Source organism: Bubalus kerabau, chromosome 19, assembly GCF_029407905.1.
Source record: "Bubalus kerabau isolate K-KA32 ecotype Philippines breed swamp buffalo chromosome 19, PCC_UOA_SB_1v2, whole genome shotgun sequence".
NCBI lineage: Eukaryota > Metazoa > Chordata > Mammalia > Artiodactyla > Bovidae > Bubalus > Bubalus kerabau.
The window spans coordinates 35,919,046-35,946,106 of record NC_073642.1 but is presented as its reverse complement, the minus strand read 5'-3'; the positions used below and the strand labels follow the sequence as shown (position 1 = coordinate 35,946,106).

At 40.9% G+C, this 27,061-nt stretch overlaps 1 long non-coding RNA gene across 2 annotated transcripts in view; it reads right to left on the bottom strand.

Moving 5' to 3' along the window:
• LOC129634343 (uncharacterized) overlaps nt 1-24,954 on the bottom strand; it is a 221,778-nt gene extending 196,824 nt beyond the window's left edge. The window contains exons 1-2 of one of the 2 annotated variants that reach the window (XR_008705566.1): nt 24,509-24,954; nt 6,501-7,261 (exon numbers count right to left, since the gene is read on the bottom strand). This is a non-coding gene — a long non-coding RNA (uncharacterized LOC129634343). Of the gene's footprint in view, nt 1-6,500; nt 7,262-24,508 lie in introns of those variants that run through there. The other variant, XR_008705567.1, reaches the window with a different exon arrangement.
• Between the last annotated feature and the right edge of the window lie 2,107 nt (nt 24,955-27,061).

Genomic DNA, 27,061 nt, shown 5'->3' with positions numbered 1-27,061 from the left:
CATTCCATTGGTTTATATTTGTTTTCGTGCCAGTACCATACTTTCTTGATGACTATAGTTTTGTAGTATAGTCTGAAGTCAGGAAGATTGATTCCTCCAGCTCCATTCTTCTTTCTCAAGCTTGCTTTGGCTATTTGGGGTTTTTTGTGTTCCCATACAAATTGTGAAATTTTTTGTTCTAGTTCTGTGAAAAAAGGCAATGGTAATTTGATAGGGATTGCACTGAATCTGTAGATTGCATTTGGTAGTATAGTCAGTTTCACAATATTGATTCTTCCAAAGCAGGAACATGGTATCTCTCTCCATCTGTTAATGTTGTCTTTGACTTCTTTCATCAGAGTCTTTTAGTTTTCTGTATACAGCTCTTTTGTCTCCTTAGGTAGGCTTATTATTAGGTATTTTATTAATTTTGTTGCTATGGTAATGGAATTGATTCCTTAATTCCTCTTTAAAATATCATATTAACACACATATATGGAATCTAGAAAGATGGAACTGATAAACTTGTTTGTAGGGTAATGGAGACATAGACATACAGAATAGACTTATGGACATGGTGGGGTGGGGAGAAGGTGGGACAAATGGAGGGAGTAGCATGGAAACATACACTCCCATATGTAAAATAGATAGAGAGTGGGAATTTGCTGTATGACTCAGGGAGCTCAAACTGGTGCTCTGTGATGACCTGGATGGATGGGATAGGATGCGGGGTGGGGGAGGCTCAAGAGCGAGGGGACATGTGTATACCTATGGCTGATTCATGCTGATGTATGGCAGAAACCAACACAATATTATAAATCAATTATCTTACAATTAAAAATAAAAACTATAAAGTTTAACATAAAATGAATTGATAGTCTTCTCTTTAAACATATAGGTGCAAAATGAAACGACATTTCCAGCAAATTCAAAACAGCTCTAAATTCAATTGCTTTACAGCTACAGTAAGGTTGGCAGTTTCTGTTTCCCTTTATTTCACAAATAAGCTCCAAAGGTGGCAGTGTTCTGTACAAAAGGTAGTGCTTGCACAGGAGCCGAAAATAAAAGATCGAATTACTGATGGAAACTCACCTGTGAGCACAACCCAGCAAGAGCCACTAGCGGGGCTCATTTAGAGTCTCTTAATGGGTTTGAGTCAAAGAACTCCCTCAAGACTGAGCTGATTATATCAGGATTTCTGACTGCAGTGGTCAAAGTAACATCCACAGGATATGACAGGAATTATGATGGATATCGAAAGCACTGCAAGTTGAAGAGTAAAATCACTTTTCTACCTGAGAGTTCTATTTCATACAAAACTCAGTAGAGATCAACAGTGAAAAGTTAATCTCTTCCCAGCAGAAGTAATGAAGACGTACAACACACAATTCTGCCAGACAAAACATCTTCTCTGCATGAAGATTTTCTCCACAATCTAATTGAAAATTGTATATTATACTAAGTAATCTATCAGATTATTGAATATCCAGATTAATGTGGGAAAAAATGATCACTTCTCATGATATACAGAAATTGGAAGAGTTTAACAATAAATGTCTTTCAGATATGAAAATATATCTTTGAATGTGACCTAAGGTTTGGTGCTATGATTAAAAATTTAAATTAAATATGGTTAGGGGAAATTATTATTTTCTATAAAGAAAAAATAATTTTGAACCTATATTTATAGAGCCAAACCTAAATTTTTTTTAACAAATATATATACATTTAAAATGAAAACTAGTTAAAGTTAAGTAATTTATGAAGCATGGCTCCGCTCTTCTAAAACATGGGCTGTGCATTGTGACCTCCTTCCAAAGAAGACAGTGTGGAAAGAAGGAAAAATTTGAGTGGGGAACCTGACAAGGAACCTGACATCACCAGTGATAAGTCATAGTCTCTTAATATGATATGAGAATGGCATGTGGTCCTCCTCCCTCCAAACCCACTGCTCCAGTCTAATGAATAAAACATCAGACAAACCCCAATTTATTGGAAAAGACTCTGATGCTGGGAGGGATTGGGGGCAGGAGGAGAAGGGGACGACATAGGATGAGATGGCTGGATGGCATCACTGACTCGATGGACATGAGTTTGAGTGAACTCCGGGAGTTGGTGATGGACAGGGAGGCTTGGTGTGCTGCGATTCATGGGGTCACAAAGAGTCGGACACGACTGAGCGACTGAACTGAACTGAACAAGACACTTGGCCCAAACTCCCCAAAACTATCAGATTTCTTGAAAACAAGGAAAATCTGGAGACTGGTAAAAGGGTAAAGTTTCGGCTACAAGATGAATAAGGCCTGAGGATCTAGTGGCTAGCATGCTGACTATAGCTGATAATGTTGAATTGTATAACTGAAATTTGCTAGGAGTATTTTCATACACACAAAAAATATATATATAAAAATCTTTCTTACCTTATATATGAAAAATGAAAGTAAGATAAGATATGTAGTCTAATGGATAGAAATTCATATCATTTAGTGTTCACAAAATAATCATTTCAGGTGCTCTGATTTGCATGTGAATAAGGAAATTCTAGAGTCCTGAAGACAAAAAAAGAAGACAAAGACCAGGGCAAATCTGAGAACCTGTCACAGCCAAAAGAAGCCTAATGAGACGTGATGACTAAATGTAATTTGTTATCCTGGATGAGACCCTTGAATAGAAAAGTAACATGAAGTGATACATTACTATTAAGTGAGCTTTAGTTAACAGTAAGGTATCAATGTCATTTCATTAGTTTTGACAAAAATACCATACTACAAGATGTTAATAACAGGCAAAACTGGAAGAAGGTATATAGGAACTCTGTACTATCTTTGCAATCTTCCTTAAATCTAGATCTATTCTAAAATATCAATTTCTTAAATTATTTTAATGAGTCAGTCAACTTTTCTGAAAAAACAAGGCTACAAATATCTGAAGCCAGATTCGATGCAAAGTCAGTGGTGATTATCCAACTATATCTATTATAAGTATAAAGTACTCATATTTCCACAGAGCTAGATAGAATTAAACACAAGACAAAAGATTCCATATTAATAAACCAATAAACAAGAATGCACCTACTTATACAAAATCTTCCATGCCACATCTGACTAGCATCTTCTATGTTTTTAGTTTTCTAGCAAATAAATGTCTTCAAAATGGAAGCCACTGTTTTACTGTTTCTGATGAATACAAAGCACTGACCTTGGCTGACAGCAAAAATAAAATATGTCAGGCTAATATGGGATGAATTCAGAAAAAGTTACCTTCTCTTCTAAAAAATCCTTCCATAGGGGTGCCTAAAAACCCTTTTCCCAGGGTATAAAGGCCCTCATAACTACACAGATTTAATTGCAAATCCTTTCTGATTCATAATAATCCAAATTTCTACTCAAGCTTAAATGACGGGTAGGGCTGTTTTGCTTCCACAGCTTGGCAATGGCCTTTCATGAAGACATGGACAGAGAAGAGCAAAAGAAAATAGAGGAGGAGAGGATGGTAATATTCATATTGTAACTCAGCAGCTCAGCTATGTTTATATCCATTTCATATACACTGAAGTGAAGTTATAATTGGTATTTAGGTTGCCAATAAATCTCATGAGCCAAACGAAGTCTCATGAGATATATTGGGAACCTAAATACCAATTAAAGCATCACTTCAGTACAAAAATACATACTGATTTTCCAACACTGAATTATCCCAACTGGCTTTTGGAATCCAGACCATGTGTAAAATGTTGCCTACCGATATACATTCACAGCAAGAATTTTACACGTGGCATCCACTTATTTATAATATTTGAGTAAAGCTGCACCTATCCTCATCTTCACATAAAACCTATTAAAGTACCAGCACTATCTGTCCTAAGGAAAAAAATTAAGATAAAACACTAGCTGCAGAGTTGTTCCATAATAGTATTTATAATAGGGAAGAGCTCATTTCTGACAGAAAGATTCCTTAAGTGGCCATGTACATCTGTATATTGGTATATTATACAGACATTAAAATCACTAAAGAAAATGTTTAATGTCAGGGGAAAATATTTATGACATTGGAGAGGAGAGGGTCAATTGGCTGTTTCTTCTCAGACCATTCTCGTCATTCTCTGCTCTGTTGCATCTCACAAGAAACTGTATTTCCTTGCCACATGGCATCCAGTGGCTCCAGGCAATGAAAGGCACCAGGAGAAACTGAAGGTGGATACAGCTGACAATGTCACCACTGCCCGCAGGTCACCTGGGATTTCTTTTCATGGTTTCTGTGTGCACCTTACCCTACTCCACTAGCCTCTATGTGATGTCATTGCAAGGGAGTCCCTGCAGTTACTTTCCAGAAAACTGTATAAGCTCCTGGTGCCCACTTTGCCTCTATAGAGAGCAAAGAGTTGGAATGCCTGGGACTTTACTTTAAGGGGCAGTGGGAGAGGGGTCACCTTTAACCAGTGACGAAGATGGCTGGGGTAAGAAAACCCAGCTCCTTTGCTTCAGGAGAACTGAGACACAGCGTACACTCCAGATGCTTCTGGCAGGATCCAGCTATAGTGTCGCCCCAAGGAATGCTGCTTGGCTTTCACCCCTCTCTCTCTATCCTGCCTCTCACACCGCACCACCCACCATGAGCATTCCTATAATAACCTTTTATACATAAATCCTTGCCCCAGGAGAACTCAAGCTAAGACTGTAAATCTTAGAGTAGTTTTTCCCCTCTCTGTCTGGCTCCAGGGTTGTCACCAGCAGGGGCTGCTCTCCTCCATGGATCCAGCTCCTGTTAATTGATCCCCCTCTATGGTTGTTCAGCACTTAAGTCCCCAGTGCTAAGGTTAGAGCATTGTTCAAAAGATCAGGACTGTGAGATTGGGATACTTGGGTGTCTCAGATAAAACTGAAAATTCCTGAACCTCTATAAATCTCTTGGGCCTCCATTGCTATTTCAGATTAAAAGGGGATGGAGGTTTCAGAAATGAGCTTGCACTCAAGTTACTCCCTCATCTTATGGAGCCTGTGACTGAGAAGCAGTTGGCCTAAAGAATAGAATGGTTTACCAAGGCTCACTGAGGTTGGTATGCTTTCTCAAGATGTAATATGTTTTAAAACCAGAGACCAATACAAGGGCCTAGTTCTCCCGTTGTCAATTATACATAGACCTAAAAGTAAAAGATGATAGAAGTGGCCCTTTTCCACTATTACACTTCATATTCCATCTTTGCAAACTTGCATCCTGGTGGTTCACAGGTCTTAGTTCCCAAGCGGAAAAGATTTCAACTAAAAGGTGCACAAACCATCCCATTAAATTAAAAGTTAAAACTGCCATCTAGACATTTCAGGTTCCTCATGCCATGGATTTAACAGGGAGAAGAGTTACTGCCCTAGCTGTGATGATTTATTCAATCTGTCAAAAGGAAACTGCATTGCTGCTACACAGTAGGGGCAGAGAAGACTGTATGAGAAGCCAGAGGATGCAACAGGACAACATGCAGTGCCTGCAAATCTGTTGCAAGATCATAACGACCCAATCAAGGCAGGACCGCTAAAGACTCACATGATTCAGGAAGAAAGGTTCTGATCAGGCCACCAAGAAAAGAACCCAGAGAGAGCATGCCTGTGTAGAGGACAACATGGGATGAATAGTGGAAGAAGAAAATAATCAGTGTCAACTATGGCCTCATGATCAGTTACAGACATGAGAGCAATAGCAGCTGTGCTTATCTGCATGATACACATGCATGTGTGTATATACATATATACACACATATTCATATACGGGCTTCCCTCATAGATCCGTTGGTAAATCATCTGCCTGCAATGCAGGAGAGCCAGGTTCGATTCCTGGGTCAGGAAGATCCCCTGGAGAAGGAAATGGCAACCCACTCTAGTATTCTTGCCTGAAGAATCCCATGGACAGAGGAGCCTGGCAGTCCATGGGGTCACAAGATTTGGACACAACTTAGCAACTAAACCACCACCACCATACACGTGTGTGTGTGTGTGTGTGTGTGTGTGTGTGTGTGTGTGTGTGTGTGTTTACCTTTCTCCTTCCTCTATTTTGTTTGAGTAGCACTGACGAGCCAGGATTTTGTAACTTAATTCTCAAAGAACCTGATCACAAATAGGAGTATCCACAATTCATAGTGGGAGCCCCTCCCTTGTTCCCATCCTGCCTCTTGGTCCAAGCTGTCCCCAAGGCAAGGGAGGAAAGAAGGAATTGTAGAAGGACTGAGGGAAATCCCTCGGAGGCAGTCAGGGCTTTATGACTGGAGGCAGCTGTCTACAGCTAGGGGAGAAGGGGGCAAGCTCAGAAAGCCCACAAGACGCAGGTGCCTGAGGCTTTGAGAAGATTGGGGCTGCTAGGAGGACAGAGGCCACAACTCCCAGGCACTGCAGCTCAGGAGCAGGAAGCAGCGGCCATCAAAGACGAGGAGGGGTGGGAGACCATCCGTGAGGCAGACACAGGGGAGACTCGGCAGGTCTGAGTACTCACTCTTTAAGTCCCCACTCTTTTTAAGAAGCAGAATATCACCCCAGAGATGGGCCAGAAACATACTCCTTTATTAGTCCCTGTTTTGTACTTGAGATCTGGAATCTTTTCCAGCGATAGTATTATTGTCAGTGGTTTGTGAGGAGGTAGCAGGTAGTGCAGGACATCTACCCATGTCCACTCCCAACCTCTTTGACTTTCCTGATGGAATTCCCATTTTATGCAAGAAATCTTCCCTCCTCTAGGCATCCTTATGCTTTACTGAAGGCTAGTCTATGGGGTCGCACAGAGTCGGACACGACTGAAGCGACTTAGCAGCAGCAGCAGAACCACCAGGAGCCCCAGGGACAACAAACCCTGATAGAGTTAGTTGTTCAGTCCTGTCCGACTATTTGCGAACCCGTGGGCTATAGTCCCCCAAGCTTCTCTGTCCATGGGTTTTCCCAGGCAAGAATACTAGAGTAGGTTGCCATTTCCTCCTCCAGGAATCTTCCCAGCCCAGGGATACAGCCCAGGTCTCCTGCATTGGAGGCAGATTCTTTACTGTCTGAACCACCTGAGCAACCAATCATGGAAGTCCTGGTGGTCTTGCCAGCGACTGGCTTAGTCATGGGCACGTGCTTCACGTGTGTCCTATGAAACACGGGATGTCTTCTCTCAGCTTCCTGGAAGATTCCTTCACTCTTAGGGAGCCACACTGAGAAAAGATGGTCTCTTGGAGATGTGGTCATATCTGGCTAGGACCCTTGGAACGATTGCAGTCTTCTTACAATTATAGGGGGAGAAAAGTCCAAGGACAAATCCAAAAAGCCTGAGGATAGCAGAACAGAAAGACGGAATATGGAGTCAATATAATTTATCCATTAAATTAGCCAATGATGGTCTGGTCCTGTCCTTGGTTTGTGAGACACTAAATATCCTTGCTTCAATGAATTACATTTGGAGTTTCCTGTTGTTTGTAACCAAACATGCTCTAATTGATATAGGAAATATCTCACACTTTCTCCTGATGGGTGGAATTTTAGCTGGAGTGTTAATACTAGGTATTCTAACAAATGACCCTCAAATCTTGGTGGTTTAAACACAAAAGTACATTGCTGGTTCAAGATCAGATATTTGGCAGATGACTTTTTCTGTGTGGTTCAGGGATTCTTGCTTCTTTTGCTTTACCGTCCTAATATCCATCAGTGTTTCCTTGACATTATCTGTTGGATCCTCTGAATTTAACTCACTGAGAAGTGAACTGAGAAACTATGGAAGATGCCAGGAGACATCCAGGAGCCAGATCCATCCAGGAGGTTAGATCAGCCACATGTTTTTTAGGCATATCCAATATATTTGTCAGGTGTGAGTTTTCTACATGTAACAGGAACCCAAGGACACTAGCATTAGCAAATTGAGTTCATTTTTCCACATATTAAAAAAAATTCAAAAATGGCAGCTTAGCACTAATGCAACTATACCAAGATACCACCGAGGTCCTAGAATCCTTCAGTCTTCTCACTCTACCATTCTTAGCACATGGCTTTCTCCTGCATGCTTCCAAAACAGTGTTATACTTCAAGGGATTACAGTATTACCTAAGGTCCAAACAGGAAGGAGGGGAAAGGAGAAAGGGCTGAAGGCATGTGCCGCTTTTCTGATTCTTGTTACTTGAAGGAGAAAAATTTTCCTGGAAACCTCCCAGTGGGCTTCCACTTACTTGTCGTTTTTAATTTCTTTTTTTTGCCACAATATGTAGGACCCTTAGTTTCCTGACCAGGGATGGAACCCCATACCCGCTGCATTGGGAGTGCGGAGTCTTAACCACTGGACCACCAGGGAAGTCCCTTCCACTTTCTTTTCATTGGCCAGAACTGCACTTTCCAGCACGGGAGCTTGGTATACCAAGTATTTACCTAGTACACTGCCATACTGAATGAGAGTGGGCTTCTGTAACAAGGAAGAAGGGAGGATGGGCATAGGGTAGGCAACTATGAGCTTGTGCCTCACCTTGACACACCAGTCATCCACAAACTTTAGCCGAGATCTCTCGGAGACCGATTTTTTCCTACACCACATTTCAAGGCCTGTAACTCTAGAAAACAGACACCCTCATTTCTTTAATGTCGTTGTTGGAGGAACATGTGTGGAAGGAACTGGGGATTTCAGATTTGCTACCTCACATAAGACATAGCACTGACTTCTTGTTTGAGTCAGACAGGAGTTTGATCTGAGATAGACCAACACAGGGTAGGGTCCCCAAATCATTTATTTTCATCCCAGGCACTTCTGCTATCCTCTACCTTTATTCATGGCTTCCGGATCTAGGAACGAGATTCCACTGACTGTGTCCATAACTTTGGTTAGCAGGAATGAGAACTGACAGTCCCGATTTCCCTGAGAATTCACAGGAAATGGAAGAGAGGCCTCGGGGGTTCCAGTTTAAAGGCACCACTTAAGATGCAACTTTGAAGCGGGGGAGAGGCCAGGGCACCACTTTGCATTGGCTCATGTATTTGTTTCACTCATCAAACACATTTTCAGAAATATTTTCTATTATGTGTAAGATCTATATTAGATCATCTGAAAGATACAAATACATTAGGCACAAACTCACCTTCCAAGATTTCATAAGATAGAGAGCATGTATGTACCAAAATAAACACAATACAAATTAAATTACAATAGGCACAAAGGACTGAAAAAAAAATCACTTCCTCTGTGTCTGTTTAGAAAGGTGATTGTAGCACACATCTGAGTCCTAAGCACAGATGGAATTTTGGTAGACAGCTAGCTATAGGGAAAAGGAGGTTCAAATGGAGGAAAAATGTTCTAAGTATGTAGGCAAAGCCTCTCCCCAAGAGTAGAGAGCTCTCTATTTAGAAAATCTAGAAGATATATCGGAGAAGACAATGGCACCCCACTCCAGTACTCTTGCCTGGAAAATACCATGGACGGAGGAGCCTGGTAGGCTGCAGTCCATGGGGTCGGAAAGAGTCGGACACGACTGAGCGACTTCCCTTTCGCTTTTCACTTTCCTGCATTGGAGAAGGCAATGGCACCCCACTCCAGTACTCTTGCCTGGAGAATCCCATGGACGGAGGAGCCTGGTAGGCTGCAGTCCATGGGGTCGCGAAGAGTCGGACACGACTGAGCAACTTCCCTTTCACTTTTCACTTTCCTGCATTGGAGAAGGCAATGGCAACCCACTCCAGTGTTCTTGCCTGGAGAATCCCAGGGACGGGGGAGCCTGGTGGGCTGCCATCTATGGGGTCGCACAGAGTCAGCATAGCATAGCATAGAAAATATATAGAAAACAAAGTTATCAACATGGGTTGAGATCAATTTATGAGACCATGGAAGCCTACATCTTAGATGATTTGAATATATTAATATCAACCTGTCCTGGGTTGTAAAACTGGCAAGAAGTGGGTTATTTTTTTTTAAGTTATACTTCAAAGGGACAGAGAAAGAATTTACAATTCCAAGTTTTCTAAGGTGAATGTACTAAGGAAATGAAGAAGAGGACCAGGAGTCAGGATGAAGTCTGTCTCAAGTTTAGCCAGGCCAAAGGGGACATTCCGGCTCTCCTGGTCATATCTGAAAAGAATAAATGCAGTCCATGTGTCGCATGGAACCATAACACTGAGCTAAAACATTAAGTTACCAAATTCTGTATCTTTTTAATATTCATATTTAGGGAGTTGAATGTTTTAAACTGTATATCAGGTTTTTGTAACGATGGCTTTCTATTTAAACTTGAACCTCTATTAAACCTCTGTCCTCAAAATTTATTAAATCAGTGCACATTCCTAACTACATACCAACCAGCCTGCAGTACAAAGATAGCACCAAAAGCAGAATCTCTCTTCATTCCACCTGTTCCCCAAAAATCCACGAATTGTGTATTTACTTGGCATTGATTCCAGCGTGGCTGTATCTTGCTGTCACTCATCTCTAAGAAATTAATGGCATTAGTAAAACCAGGGCTGCCCTCCTACCAATGTAATCCTCAGTTACTAATGTCACTAATGCAAAGGTGGGAAATGGAAGATTACTTACATAATTGCCACTTCCTGTGATGGAAACACAGAGGGAACTGCTTTTGTTCAAGTGTCAATGAAAATATCATCTCAAACATGTAATTTGAATGATTCATAAAGCAAACTGAAAGTTTGCCCTTGCTCAAAGACAAAGGAAAAAATGTTCATAAAGGAAAAGTTAAATAGGTAGAAGTGGGGGTAAAAATAGGTTCTCAAACAAAATATTGGGTGGCAGCAGGTGTGGTAAGAGATACTTCTTCCTAAATAACAATTTTTCCTTAGGATCACTTGATTTTCTCAGAGTACATCTAAAATTTTCCATTTATTTTCTGCTTCTTCCAACAGCATGGATGACAGGAGCAATAACTTATAGTGTAGACAGCATTTCTAAGACATGTCTATGTAAAGGTCACTTGAAGAAAATTAACTTCCAACCTCACTGATTATTTAAGCTACAGTTACCTTCCAAGATTAGGTACTGAAAGAACTTATTAGGAGTAATTCCACAAAAGTATTTTTAATGACTTTTACATCATTCTTTGGCTTCCCTGGTGGCTCAGATGGTAAAGAATCTGCCTGCAATTGGGAGAGCCGGATTCAATCTCTGCGCTGGAAAGATCCTCTGCAATGGGCATGCCAATCCACTCCAGTGTTCTTGCCTGGAGAACTCCCATGGACAGAGGAGCCTCACAGGCTACAGCCCACGGGGTTGCAGAGAGTCAGACACGACTGAGCGACTAAGCACAGCACAGCAAATCATTCCTTATTCTTCCTATGGTGGTTTAGTTCACTAAGTTATGTCCAATTCTCGCGACCCCATGGACTGTGTAGCCTGCCAGGCTCCTCTGTCCATAGGATTCTCCAGGCAAGAATACTGGAGTGGGTTGCCATTTCCTTCTCCAGGGAGATCTTCCCAATCCAGAAATCGAACTCAGGTCTCCTGCACTGCAGGCAGATTCTTTACTAACTGAGCTATTCTTCCTATACCTATTAACAATTTTCTTAGATAATTTTATGAATGAATCTGATGATTCTCAGGGACTATTTAGAAGGAATTTTCAAAGCCATGCATCAGGAAGACAAAAGAAGTACTGCACTGATTTTTGGAGTGATTTTCAAAGTGAATGGAAAAAAGTCAAAAGCTTGATTTCAGTGTTTTATGAAAAGAAAACCTATGAAGGCAAAATTATCTACAAATTAGAAATTAAGTTCAAAGTAACTACAGGTTTGGTTTCATTTAGTGTCAGATATATGCGGCCAGTTTTCAGATAGAACACACATATTTTCTTTTATTAATAAAAATAAGGAATAGCGACACAAAAAGGAACAAGCAGAAGGCTAAAATAAAGTGAGAAAGTGAAGAGATAAGTGAGGGCCTAAGTCAGCTTTGCAAAAGGGTTTCTGCTGAACCTGAAGACCTTCTTCTTCTGCTTTGGAGTCTGAGTAAGTTTTAGGAAATAAGGCAAAGCAAGCATAGGGTGAGGAATCTTATAAAAGATTCTCCTCCATAAAACTGAAATTCTAATGGGTTTTACCCCCAATGTAAGGGTAAAAAAGATACCTTTAGGCTAAAAATATAATAGTCTCAAACTGGGCACTGAAAACAGGAAGAAAGTTTCCCTGAGAACTTATAACCACAATCCAGATTTCATAGAAGGTAGCAAGCAAACCAAACCATGCAACAAAACTCAATTGAAATTTCACAGTGATTCTGCATTGGCTATCACCTAAAGGAATTAGTAGTACATTCCCTGGTAGCTCAGTGATAAAGAATCTGCCTACAATGCAGGTTCAAACCCTGGGTCGGGAAGATTCACTGCATAAGAAAATGGAAAACCCTCCAGTATTCTTGCCTGGGAAATCCCATGAGGACCTGGGCAGGCTACAGTCCATGGGGTCACAAGAATCAGACACTAGTTAGTGACTAATCCACCACCAGCAATGGAACTAGCAGTTGCAAGCACAGACTGTCGTTGGAGACCTCAAAAATATTCCCTTAGATAAAATTAATGTTAACAGCTCTAGCCAAAAATCACAACACAAACAGGGAAACTACACTGTAGGCAAAATTTTAAATACAACAAATGTTAGGTTTAGACTTGAAGGAATTTGAAAGTGAAGTGAAAGTGAAAGTCATTCAGTCATATCAGATGCTTTGCAACCCCATGGACTATATTCCAATTCCCCATGGAATTATCCAGGCCAGAATACTGGAGTGAGTAGGCTTCCCCTTCTCCAGGGGATATTCCCAGCCCAGGGATCGAACCCAGGTCTCCCACGTTGCAGGTGGATTCTTTACCAGCTGAGCCACAAGGGAAGCCCAAGAATACTAGAGAGGGTAGCCTATCCCTTCTCCAGCAGATCTTCCTAATGCAGGAATTGAACCAGGGTCTCCTGCATTGCAGGTGGATTCTTTACCAACTGAACTATCAGGGAAACCCTGATAGAAGGAATTTGAGGCTTTTTAAAATTATCAGAACACTACTATTCTACACAGAATATGTAGTAACTGTTATAATAAAATTAGAAAACTCAGCAGTGGTCACAGGACTGGAAAAGGTCAGTTTTCATTTCAATCCCAAAGAAAGGTAATGCCGAAGAATGTTCAAACTACCGCACAGTTGCACTCATATCACACTCTAGTGAAGTAATGATCAAAATTCTCCAAGCTAGACTTCAACAGTACATAAACCGAGAACTTCCAGATGTTTAAACTGGATTTAGAAAAGGAAGAAGAACCAGAGATCAAATTGCCAACATCTATTGGATTGTAAAAAAAGCAAGAGAATTCTAGAAACATTTACTTCTGCTTCACTGACTATGCTAAAGCCTTTGACTGTGTGGATAACAACAAACTGTGGAATATTCTTCAAGAGATGGGAATATCAGACCACCTGACCTACCTTTTGAGAAATCTGTATGCAGGTCAAGAAGCCACAGTTAGAACCAGACATGGAACAACAGACTGGTTCAAAATTAGGAAAAGAGTACATCAAGGCTGTATATTGTCACCCTGCTTATTTAACTTATATGCAGAGAACGTCATCCAAAATGCTGGGCTGGATGAAGCACAAGCTGGAATCAAGATTGCCAGGAAAAAATATCAATAACCTCAGATACACAGATGACACCACCTTTATGGCAGGAAACAAAGAGGAACTGAAAAGCCTCTTGATGAAACTGAAAAAGGAGAGTGAAAAAGCTGGCTTAAAGTTCAACATTCAAAAAACAAAGATCATGGCATCTGGTCTCGTCACTTCATGGCAAATAGATGGGAAAACAATGGAAACAGTGAGAGACTTTATTTTGAGGGGCTCCAAAATCACTGCAGGTGGTGGTTGCAGCCATGAAATTAAAAGATGCTTTCTCCTTGAAAGAAAAGTTATTACCAACTTAGACAGCATATTAAGCAGAGACATTACTTTGCGAACAAAGGTCCATCTAGTCAAAGCTATGGTTTTTCCAGCAGTCATGTATGAATGTGAGAGTGGGGACCATAAAGAAAGCTGAGCACTAAAGAATTGATGCTTTATAACTGTGGTGTTGGAGACAACTGTTGGGAGTCTCTTGGACTGCAAGGAGATCCAACCAGTCCATCCTGTAGGAAATCAGTCCTGAATATTCATTTCAGGGACTGATGCTGAAGCTGAAATTCCAATATTTTGGCCACCTGATGCAAAGAACTGACTCACTAGAAAAGACCCTGATGCTGGGAAAGATTGAAGGCAGGAGAAGAGGACAACAGAGGATGAGAAGGTTGGTTGGCATCACCGACTCAATGGACATGAGATTGAGCAAGCTCCAGGAGTTGGTGATCGACAGGGAAGCCTGGCATGCTGCAGTCCATTGGGTCGCAAAGAGTTGGACATGATTGAGCGACTGAACTGATTACAATACGTGGGTACTAAGTTGCTTCAGTCATGTCCAACTCTGTGCAGACCTAAGAACTGTAGCCCACCTGCTGTCCATGGGATTCTCCAGGCAAGAATACTGGAGTGGGTAGCCATTTCCTCCTCCAAGGGATCTTCCCCACCCAGGGATCAAATCCACCTCTCTCAACATTTCTTGCATTGGCAGGCAGGTTCTTTACCACTAGCGCCACCTGGGAAGTCTACAGAAATAAATGGGAAGTTGAAAATGAGCCAGGGAATCATAATAAATGGGAAAATACGTATATGAAAAGAACAAAATTTCTAGAGATGAAACTGTAAATTTTGACACTCAGTGGATAGTGTCAGCCTTCTAGATACTGCCAGAGAGAAATAATGAACTAAAAGATAATTCCAAACAAACTATTCATAACACAGCATGAAAGATAGAGATGTGAACATTATTCATAAAAAGAGATTAAGGAAATGGAAAAAAAGATTGAAAAAATATAACATGCAACTAATTGAAGTTCCAGAAAAATAAAATAGGAAGAATTAAAAGTTTTTAAAGAGATAATGAGAATTTTCTAGAATTTTTTCAAGCCTCCAAACATTAGATCCAGAAAGTCCAACAAATATGAAACACGCTAAAGGAAAAAAAGATATAAATATTTGTATATATTAATTATATTACATACAAATCTACAGAATTTGATACATCATTGTGAAAAACTTTAGGACACCAATGATCAGGAGATCTTAAATCAGCTAACAAAATAAAATAGATCACTTTGTTTCACAGCAACAACAAAAAGCTAGAAACCAAATACATTCAATGTGCTAGGGAAAAAAAAAAGCAAAAAAACTACATATCTAGAATTCTTTAACCAGTGATAAAACCCTTAAATATTGAAAGCAAAATTACATTTCAAGATGAATAAAAACAATTTGCTTCTGCAAACCTGCACTAAATTCTAAAGGATTTCTACTTCAGACACATGGAAAATTATCCCAAATAAAAATGTATAAGATTCAAGAAATAACAAAGAACAAAGACAGTGCTAAATATGGAGGCAAATCTAGATGAACATTGTATAAAGCACTAATTATTATCACAAAGCCTTTTAGGATTCTTTTAAAATAGAATATATAATAAAGTAGCATATAAATGATGGGATAAACTGAGTTACAGTGTTTTATAGATTTTGTATTGTCCTAGAGCAGAAAAAAAAGGTGCTAATTAATGGAATTTTATAAATTAGGAATTCATGTTGAAATTTGCATGGAAATTAGTAAAATAAAAAGAAACAGGTCTTATTAATTCTAAACTAGTGAAGAAAGAAAGCTTATAAAAGACATAATCAATCCCCCCAAAAAAGGAATGAAAGAGAACATACCCCAGGAAACATATTTAGGGGGAATGGTTTTAAGAGTTGGACTGTGAAGAAGGCTGAGCGCCGAAGAATTGATGCTTTTGAACTGTGGTGTTGGAGAAGACTCTTGAGAGTTCCTTGGACTGCAAGGAAATCCAACCAGTCCATTCTAAAGGAGATCAGCCCTGGGATTTCTTTGGAAGGAATGATGCTAAAGCTGAAACTCCAGTACTTTGGCCACCTCATGCAAAGAGTTGACTCATTGGAAAAGACTCTGATGCTGGGAGGGATTGGGGGCAGGAGGAGAAGGGGACGACAGAGGATGAGATGGCTGGATGGCATCACTGACTCGATGGACGCGAGTCTGAGTGAACTCCGGGAGTTGGTGATGGACAGGGAGGCCTGGCGTGCTGCGATTCATGGGGTCACAAAGAGTCGGACACGACTGAGCGACTGATCTGATCTGATAAATATATAGCTATATATAAAAGGAAAATATGTATATTTATTTCACATATTATATATAAATGTTATATTTACATATTTAATACTTTACATTGTACATATTTTAAATATTAAATATAATTATATTTAATAAAAATATATTAAAGTACAGAAAAACAGAATTGTACAACAGTACAAATTATTTAATCCAAGTATGTCAATCATTAAATGTCAATAGGCTAAATTCTGCAGTTAAAAGACAAAAGTTATAAAAATGAGTATTAAAAATATAGCACGTATATCTGTATATGTCTATCTAAAATATGAGTATACAGAAAAACTCAAAGTTAAACAGTAGCAAAAGATAAGTAGTAACAAAGTTGGTGAGGCAGTATCAGGCAAAATAAACAAAGAAAAAAGTTTAAATTATGAAAGATAAAGGTAGTGACTAAAGAAGCAAAACTAAAGAATACGTGTGTTGAGTGTGAGTGCGTGCGTGCACACACGCATGTGCTGCAATCCACTACCAGTCTTGCACTGGACTCACTAACTGTGTCAGTTAACATAACCCAGAACAATCAGAGCATCTGATTGTCTGTGTCAATTAACATAACCCAGGACAATCAGAGCATCGGATTGTGATGGTCAAGATAGGGCTGACAGAACCAAAGCCCAAGGATGTTTTTTCATCCTCCACAATTCCTTCAAGTAATATACACAGTGTTGAAATCTGAATTTGCAATTCAAAGAAGGAATTAAACTCTAAAATGGTTCAGAAGCTATGGCCTGAGAAACTAAAGTTGTAAGGTGTTAGAAATCCCCAGGGACTCACCACATTCTCTCCCGCAAATCCTCTAATTATTTCTCATAATTAAATACCAACTCCTTAGCAGGCCAAACTCAATCCACCTTAACTAAATATAACAGGTCATTTTTACTCTCCAACACCACACTTTCTCCATCCCTTGTTTTTGTGACTATTGTTTAGTCACTAAGTCACGTCCAACTCCTTTGCAACCCCATGGACTGTAGCCCACCAGGCTGTTCTGTCCATGGGAATTTCCAGGCAAGAATACTGGAGTGGGTTGCCATTTCCTTCTCCAGTGGATTGATCTTCCTGACTCAGGGATCGAACCCACATCTCCTGCTTGGCAGGTGGGTTTTTTCACAACTTAGCCAGCTATTGCTGCCCCTCTAAGATTCTTTTTCCTGTATGTCAGCGTCAAAATACCACTGATGATTCAAGGTGATCACACAAGTTAAACGTCACTCTATAAAACTTTCCTTCATCCTCCTGGTGAAAAGTAACCTCTAAATTCCCAAGACAGTAAGAACCATTATAGTGATATCCAATACATAGCATTCTGTCCTCTGTTAGAGCTTAATGAAAGTGTAGGGTAGACAGCCTGTCTCCCAGGGAGACAGAGGTCCTGTCATTCTATTTCCAGGCACACCTGATACAAATCCTGGCCAACGTGGCAAACAGAACTTTAGTGATGACAAAGGCAGGGATTGATGTTCTTGAACAAAGAAGGGTAACAGATTGCCCCACCCCACCTTCACCCCTTGGAAAGTGCTTGGGTGGGAAGAGTATACACTCTGCAAGTGAAGTATAGCTTGCAAAACTTTAAGACCCAGTGACCTGGCTATCCCAAGCCTGTCATTTAATTGAAAGCTGAAAATGCCAGCCTATCAGTTTATGACTTTAAAGAAAGATGCAGAAATGCTAATGGTCTTCTCAACATCAGAGAGGCGCAGAGCAGTGATGTCAGTAATGGAAAACTACAACGAACTGTTCACAAAGGCAGTAACCACTGAAATATGGATTGAGGTCACCAAGGGGCAGGGATGGTGCTTTTCTCAGCAAAGACAAGTAAACCTCAACACCCAGTTCTATTAACAGTTCTCAGATGTTCAGGCAAATGAGGTTAATACATACAATGCAGGGGAGTGGGTTTCCTTTGAAACTCTGAATATACTAATTAAATGTGAAGCTGAGAAGGATAAAGGCTGAAATGAAACGGTCATCATCTAACATTTCTTCACCTCCTGTATGAAGAGCCAACAGTCTTATTAATTATGAAAACTACACAGGCTCAACTGTCAAGAATGAAATGGTGCTACCAGATATTAACCCAGGGATTACTGTATGTTTGGAATCCCCAATTTCATTTCATTAGAGACTGTTCACAGAGAGTGAGCGTGATACACTATGCTGTTAATTTGTAACCATTAATCTGATCCCACTCTTTCTGCCCTGACGAAAAAGTTGCCTAAAAGCTCTGAAGTCTAGCTCTCTCAAGTTCGGCCTGCACGATGAATGGGAAGATTCTCATGGGAGCAGGAGTGTTAAGGAATGGACATCAGCTTGCAGAGCACAGATATGATACAAGACAAGAACTTGGCATTTTGCTGTATCTTACCTGGCACCAACCCTGTGAGCTCTCTCCAAACAATCAAGGTTGAGTGCATTCTTCTCACCCCTGATAGGGGGCATCAGTCAAACCTCCATTATTTCACAGAGTTATAACATATTAATAACATTACAGCTGCCAGATTACTGGGACTAGTCATTGCCATGTGGATCCCAAGTGATCCAAGCCCTGCATGGGTCTTGCTGCATTGCCATCTATTGGTTGCAACTGAATTCTCTTTGGTAAGTCCCATGCAGCAGAGATGTAGAGAAGATTCAGTGTCATTACATTTAGAGAAAGTAATTTCAGATATGAAATTGCCCCCAAGAACTAGAGTCAAATATGCTGCTTTCATTTATGTCATTCACCTGCTCCAAAAACAGTTCAGAAATAAATTAGACTCCACATTTTTATTCATAATTCATGTTTCAATAGCAACTAAAACTTTAGATCTGTTCAAATAAGTTTGAGAATGGAAAGCAGATTATGAATTACCTTTGTTGAAAATGAGAAATAAAGGGGAATGTTGCAGTGTTGGCATATTAATTGCCACAGAATTTAAGTGAAAATCATGCTTATTCTTTCTCATGACCATAAGATTGCTTTTGTCTATATACATCTATATACTAAGAGGAAAAATTGAAATATTTCTTTTAACAGTTACATGACTGTTGGCTTATAACCTTAAGACTGAATGTTTTCATAAACTATATTTGGTAGAGGAACTTAAACTTTTTTTGGTTTAAACAAGATCACAGGAAGCTGGTTTTTCTCAACAACTTTCAGATAACTAACCCACATGCTATGACTTAATTAATCTAGCTTTAACTTACTTTGGAGAAGGGAATGGCAACCCACTCCAGTATTTGTGCCTGGAGAATCCCATGGACAGAAGAGCCTGGCAGGGTATAGTCCATGGGGTCGACTGAAGAGATTTATCATGCTCTAACTTACTTAGTCAATATGGAAATTAGAAAGATCTCTTAGAATTAACAGTTTATGTAAATAGATCAACTTCTAGAATGGCGGTATGAGCACCATGAACCGTCTCACCAGTGATAAAAAACCATTCACAGCTGCTGAAAATTTAATCTCTGGAAATTTTTCTAAGGGCACATAGTAAGTAGAAAAAGCCTACTTAAGAAAATCTACTAAACCTCGGTAAGAACCTGAAGAGACTGAAGCATCTGAGCTGTGACTTGCTCTTCCACCCCCAATTCATTTACTGTCAATGTGGCTTCACAATGGATGTCCTACCTTCCTACCTACATTTATAAGCTCCTTGAAAGCATATTAAAAAAAAAACAGTCTCACATATGCTTTAGATCAGTGTAATAGAAAAGGTTCCAAACAAATATTCTCTGAACAAGATTGCTTCCAGAGGCAACTATTCAAGGGGAAGACAGGAATTTACGATTGGAGAATTCTTCTATTGTTCTGGCTCTTGTGGTAACACAGAACTATAATGTATAAAGTTGCTATTCTCCCCAAAGTGGGGAATCTTCTCTAAATATACCCAGACTCACTCCTCTGAGAAAGAGAGGTCAAATGGTGAGAATTCCATGTGGCAGAGACATAAGTTAGTGTGGATTCAATTCTCTGATTCGAAGGAAAGCTAAGCCTCTAATAACTAAGTATGAAACCATGTGCTTGTCTATCTAGCCCTGTTCTTTAGCAGAGACTTGTGTTGTCCATGGAGCCCTGGTTCTTGTGAAATCAGTTTATGAGGCACTCAGAGGTATTGGTGAAGCACTGGAGAGCTAGCTACTGGGCTCTTTGTTCCATGCTTGTTTGTGTAACTCATGGCATCTCCAAGACCAGGGTTGTAATGACAGAGTTTTCCAATGGCTGATGGAGTCATCCATGAGCACTTTCAAACAGCTGCTGGAGAAAATCAGAATTACCACGTGTGTCTTCCTATGGACAAAACTAATTTGAAAGTAATTAAAGGGAATTTTGTGAAGTTTATTCACATGTCAAATTAGTCCTTCCGTAGGAAAAAAGAATGTTCAAAAACAGATCAGGATTACATGAGCTTATATTAGGAAGGAAAACAAATCAGTACTTGCTACAAGAGGAGCAGAGTGGCCTAAGGCAACAATGGCCTCTTGGAGAATCCTAGCAGGCCCTGACATTGTGGCTCCACAGCTGCCTGGGAGGCCACAGAGCCATGCGGGGGGGCAAACATGATCTGCCACGTTTTTCCAGGGCACTGCCAACTCCCTTCTGGATACCCTCTCAGCAAAGGCTGGCTGCAAGAATGACCTGCCACTTCATGGGACAAGAGCTTGAATGAACAGGAGGCTGACCGACAAACTTGTCTCTGATGAGTGAATTTTAGTGTGAATAGGAGATCTGAGTCCGTTTCTCTAGCAGACACGATGTGTTGACCAACACTCTTCACCAAGTTCATTTTTCTTGGCCTGTCTCCCTACAGAGTTAAAGGAGCTAAACACTGCACCTGCAATGTTCTGGCCAGTGAAGTATAAGACAGTCTTCTGGTCTATTAATAGAAAGGATTTTCTTTCTTAATAAAAGATTCAGCTATGACTGATGCCACCGCTTTTATACCTCCTGCACTGAAAGGAGGTGTTACCACAAGGTACAAAGCCTAGAGAATTGTCCAGACTGTAACTGACATCACTGAGCCACTGAATCAAACCCAGCCAGGACCTACTTTCAGACTTGTCATTATGAGACAAAAATAAAGGTCTTTTTATTAGTCTTCTGTTGGTCAGGATTTCTATTTCTTACAGCTGAAGGCATTCACAACTAATTCTATTGCTTTACCAGGATAGAGAGAAGACTGCTTATCATTTTGACAGGAGACTGAGGCTTTATACAGAAGAATGTGGAAAGTCATTGTAGAACTCATGTCATAATTTTTTTATTTCCTAAAGCAGAGACATTACTTTGCCAACAAAGGTCCATCTAGTCAAGGCTATGGTTTTTCCTGTGGTCATGTATGGATGTGAGGGTTGGACTGTGAAGAGGCTGAGCACCGAAGAACTGATGCTTTTGAACTGTGGTGTTGGAGAAGACTCTTGAGAGACCCCTGGACTGCAAGGAGATCCAACCAGTCCATTCTGAAGGAGATCAGCCCTGGGATTTCTTTGGAAGAAATGACGCTAAAGCTGAAACTCCTGTACTTTGGCCACCTCATGCGAAGAGTTGACTCATTGGAAAAGATTCTGATGCTGGGAGGGATTGTGGACAGGAGGAGAAGGGGACGACAGAGGATGAGATGGCTGGATGGCACTACCGACTCGATGCACATGAGTTTGGGTGAACTCCAGGAGTTGGTGATGGACAGGGAGGCCTGGCGTGCTGCAATTCATGGGGTTGAAAAGAGTCGGACATGACTGAGCGACTGATCTGATCTGACCTGACCATGCTATTAGGCATCACATGAGAAGTCACTTGTACTAAGCAATCCACAGTCTCATATTACCCTACATGGTCCTGCCACAGAGCAGGGTAGTTAGACCTTCTAATGAACGCTCAGCCTTTATATACATGGATGACAATGGCTAACCCTCGCCATTCCTCTTGGAGACTCTTGGCTTGTAAAGCCTTTTTCCTAAAGTTCTTTCCCAATGTGGTCAACAAACTAGAAGAAGTTAGAGTCCACACTAGAAATAGTAACAGTCTTATTCCCCAAGAGTAAATTTAAACCCTGATAGCAGTGGATATTTGTCCCCAGATCAGCTCTGCCAATACCATATGGAAATTTGTTAGAAATGCAACTTCTACGGCTCCTGCTGATAAACAATTACATGTTAGGAGTTTGAGAAACATTTTCCCTAAAGCATAAGGGTATATGGAGTGAAATGCTCTCCTCCTCCTCTCATGTTTTCCTTTTCTCCCCACCTTCTTTTAATCCACTTTCCCTTCTCTTTTGTTAATGGTAAATATCTTCAGATGTTATCCAAATCCATCATTTGGTCTTATTACCAAGAGGAGCACTGACCTCACACTAAGGCTCATGAGACATTTTCCACATATAGATCAGAAGTAACGCAAAAGTCTAGCCCTCCAAGTATTTATCTAATGAGTGTCAAACCCAGGTGGGAAGCAGAGTGAGAAGTCCCAGTACATGTCTGTCTGCACCCCCACTAAAGACACTGAACCCCTTTTCTTCATTTAATCCATCCTAAATCCTGAGTCTTTATTCTCATTTTTCATTCCTTTCTGTCTTAGTCCCTTCAGGCTTCCTTAGCCAAAATATCATACACTGACTGGCTTTAAACAGAAATGTATTTCTCACACTTCTGGAGTCTGGGAAGTCCAAGGTCAAGATATTAGCAGATTCGGTGTCTTGTTCACTGTGTCAGAAGGGGTTCGAGTTCTTTCTAGAGTCTTTTATAAGGGCACTAATCCCATTCACGAGGGCTCCACCCTCATGACCTAATCACCTCCCAAAGACCCCACCTCCCTCCATCACCTTGAGCATTAGTATCTCAACATGTGAGTTGGGGGCAGGGGGAGTGGGCACAAACATTCAGTCCACAACACTTCTTTTTCTCTTCACTTAGAAGTCAATCAGCTTTCACTTCATTTTCAAAGTGGCTCTTACCATTTCAATCTCAAAGTATTATCTTTGCTTCTGCCTATACTTCACACTATTTTCATTTCTTTCCATTAGGAGAGTGAAAGCTGAGCTTCAGTGAGCTGTGGTTATATATCCTAGAGATTCAGTCTAATTATCTTGTGCTAAAGACAGGTATTAGTTTCATCCATTTTTAATTGGCTGTCACAGGATGTCACAGAATGTCCTTTTTGAAGAAATGAGCACAGCATGAACCCCTTCCCCACCCCTCATTCCCTTTTACTAACCTCTAATTTATTTAAATGTTCACAAAAGTTGTGTTTACCTGCTCCCCAGCTGTGCATCCCCTAGCAGATTTTTTCAGATACTCCTCATGTATATTACTTATCTTAAAGACTTCTGAAAATGTGATTTGGGTTGTACATTCATTACAATGTCATCTAACACTATTGCCTCTACCTAGAAACATAAAAGCACATGGAGAAAAAACCAAAGCCATGAGACACCCACTCCCCTGCCCCAGTCAGAGTACACAGCAGAGTTCTCCCTGATACCAGTCAAGTGCCCTCATTTAAGCATCGAAAAAACAATTTTTTAAAGTGCTATAGGACACACATCTCCCCAGGTGAGAGCTGTTTAAAGGTACATCAAAGAGCTTAATGTGAATGATGCCTAGGATATCTGTAATGTCCTCTTCTATGAGCCGAGCTACACTCTAACCTTTATATTCTCCCTTTCTCTTTGGTCCTGATATTTTTCTCTTTCTGTTTTATTATGCTCTTTGAAGGCACCATAAATCCTTTTTGGAAAAAACATGATATCAGTGATTTATTCTTAAAAACAGGTGCAATACTATATTACTTTCAGCAATAAATGGTAATAATAGCATCAATTATAAAGTGATTTTTAACTTTTCTAAGCATTACCTTAATTTTTTTTGAAGAATACTTCCAGTAAATTCAGGAGCAGAAATTTTCTTTTAATGGAAAATTTTCTTTTAATGAAAATATAGAACATGACTCTGCCAAGGTCGCATGTTCAGTTACTACTAACAAATAGCAAACAAACCAGTAGCAACAGCTTAATCACGTTTGCCAACCAAGACTTAAACTCAGGTCTCCAGAGTCCAACTATCACACCATTGTCTACATAACATACCTCTCTTGTACCACTGAGACAAAGTAACTGCATTACTAGATTACCAGGAAGGAGAAATAATTAGAGCCCAAGCCCATAATACACATCATTGGTCACTAGCACGACAGAATATTCACTTAGTTGCTCAAATCTGTTGAGGAAGTGTGGACAAGAGAGGTGGGACAGATAATGGAAAATAGGTGGTCTCGGATCCACTCGGTGGCAGAACCAAGATTAACTGCCTTACCTCATCAGCTTGGTCTTGCCCCGACACGCAGCAAGAAAAACACGCTGAGGTGCCTAGGTTTGCAGTGGAAGAGGGGTTATTCACAAGGCTGCCAGGAGAGGAAACTGAAAAGCAAGCCTCAGATCCGCCTCCCAAAGGCAATCTTCTTCAGGTATTCACTGGACGAGGAAGAAGCAGAGGAGGCTGGCGAGGCTACAGGCCTTGGGGTCACAGAGTGGGACACGACTGAGCGATTACACTCAGGGCCTGACGCATGGGGAGTAGGAGAGCCTGGGGCAAACGCGTTTATGCAAAGGGACATGTTCCTCTTCTGCGCAGGCGTGACTAAGTGCAGGCCTCCGCACGTGCAAACTGGTGGATGCTTAACAAGATCTGAGGGTGGAGTTCTCGGCCCTCAGATGTCAAAAGGTTATGGAGGAAGCTCAGGCGTGCCCAATAATTGGGGGTCAGGTAGGCGGTCCTCGCCAGTCCTAACCAGCTGAGCTGGAACTGGACACAGCTGATTCCAAACTCCTGGACAACAACTCAGGCAAACATCTAGTTTAGGCGCCAGGCCACGTGGAGGACGTGCAAGTCTCTTGATTAGTAAACCTTGGTGAAATGGATTTGACTACTGATTACCTTTGGTTTCAATTACTACTCTTACTGTGCCCTGGGAATCCCCAGTTACTCTCATTTGAACCTATTTGTCTTCCACTCTAACATATGAACTTGGACTAGGTCATTGAGCTCTGTCAACCTTGATGGTATTGCCTATAAGATAATGTTCCTGGACTTGATGATCCCTAAGGTCCCTGTATCCCAATAGTTTCTGCTTCTAAGAAAGGTAGGCAAGGGCTTCCCTGGTAGATCAAAGGGTGTAGAAAGGTAGGCAGGTCCTCAGAAACAGGAACACAGGAGAAAGCAATGCTCAATGCTCATCTGTTTGAGTCTGACCCACCGTAGCTCAGTGATGTCTTTTTGTGTACAACAGAATCACCTGTAGGCATATTTCTTGCCATCATGGCAAGATGGGCTTCCCGGGTGGCTCAGCAGTAAAGAATGCACCTGCAGTGCAGGAGATGTGGGAGACGTGGGTTTAATCTCTGGGTCAGGAAGATCCCCTGGAGAGAGGAAACGGCAACCCATTTCAGTATTCTTGCCTAGAAATCCCAACCACAGAGGAGCGTGGCGGGCTACAGTCCATGGGGTCCGTGGGGTAAAAAGTCTAACATGACTGAGTGACTGAACATGCACATTGATCAGACACAGCAAGATATTCTGATCCATGGACCACACTTTGAGAAGCATGTATCTTCTCCTTTAAATACTAATCTTGAATTTGATGATTTATTAATGCTTCCAGTGGATGTAGTTGGAGCCCTTCAGTTCAGTTCAGTCACTCATTCATGTCTGACTCTTTGTGACCTCATGAACCGCAGCACACTAGGCCTCCCTGTCCATCACCAACTGCCAGAGTCTACCCAAACCCATTTCCATTGAGTCGGTGATGCCATCCAGCCATCTCATCCTCTGTCGTCCCCTTCTCCTCCTGTCTTCAATTTTTCTCAACATCAGGGTCTTTTCAAATGAGTCAACTCTTCGCATCAGGTGGCCAAAGTATTGGAGTTTCGGCTTCAACATCAGTCCTTCCAATGAACACCCAGGACTGATCTCCTTCAGAATGGACTGGTTGGATCTCCTTGCAGTCCAAGAGACTCTCAAGAGTCTTCTCCAACACCACAGTTCAAAAGCATCAATTCGTTGGCACTCAGCCTTCTTCACAGTCCAACTCTCACATCCATATATGACCACTGGAAAAACCATAGCCTTGACTAGATGGACCTTTGTTGGCAAAGTAATGTCTCTGCTTTTCAATATGCTATCTAGGTTGGTCATAACTTTCCTTCCAAGGAGTAAGCATCTTTTAATTTCATGGCTGCAATCACCATCTGCAGTGATATTTGAGCCCCCAAAAACAAAGTCAGCCACTGTTTCCACTGTTTCCCCATCTATATTGCCATGAAGTGATGGGACTGGATGCCATGATCTTAGTTTTCTGAATGTTGAGCTTTAAGCCAACTTTTTCCTCTTTCACTTTCATCAAGAGGCTCTTTAGTTCTTCTTCACTTTCTGCCATAAGGGTGGTGTCATCTGCATATCTGAGGTGATTGATATTTCTCCCGGCAATCTTGATTCCAGCTTGTGCTTCCTCCAGCCCAGCATTTCCCATGATGTACTCTACATATAAGTTAAATGAGCAGGGTGACAATATATAGCCTTGACGGACTATTTTTCCTATTTGGAACCAGTCTGTTGTTCCATGTCCAGTTCTAACTGTTGCTTCCTGACCTGCATACAAATTTCTCAAGAGGCAGATCAGGTGGTCTGGTATTCCCATCTCTTTCAGAATTTTCCACAGTTCATTGTGATCCACACAGTCAAAGGCTTTGGCATAGTCAATAAAGCAGAAATAGATGTTTTTCTGGAACTCTCTTGCTTTTCCAATGACCCAGCAGATGTTGGCAATTTGATCTCTGGTTCCTCTGCTTTTTCTAAAACCAGTTTGAACAA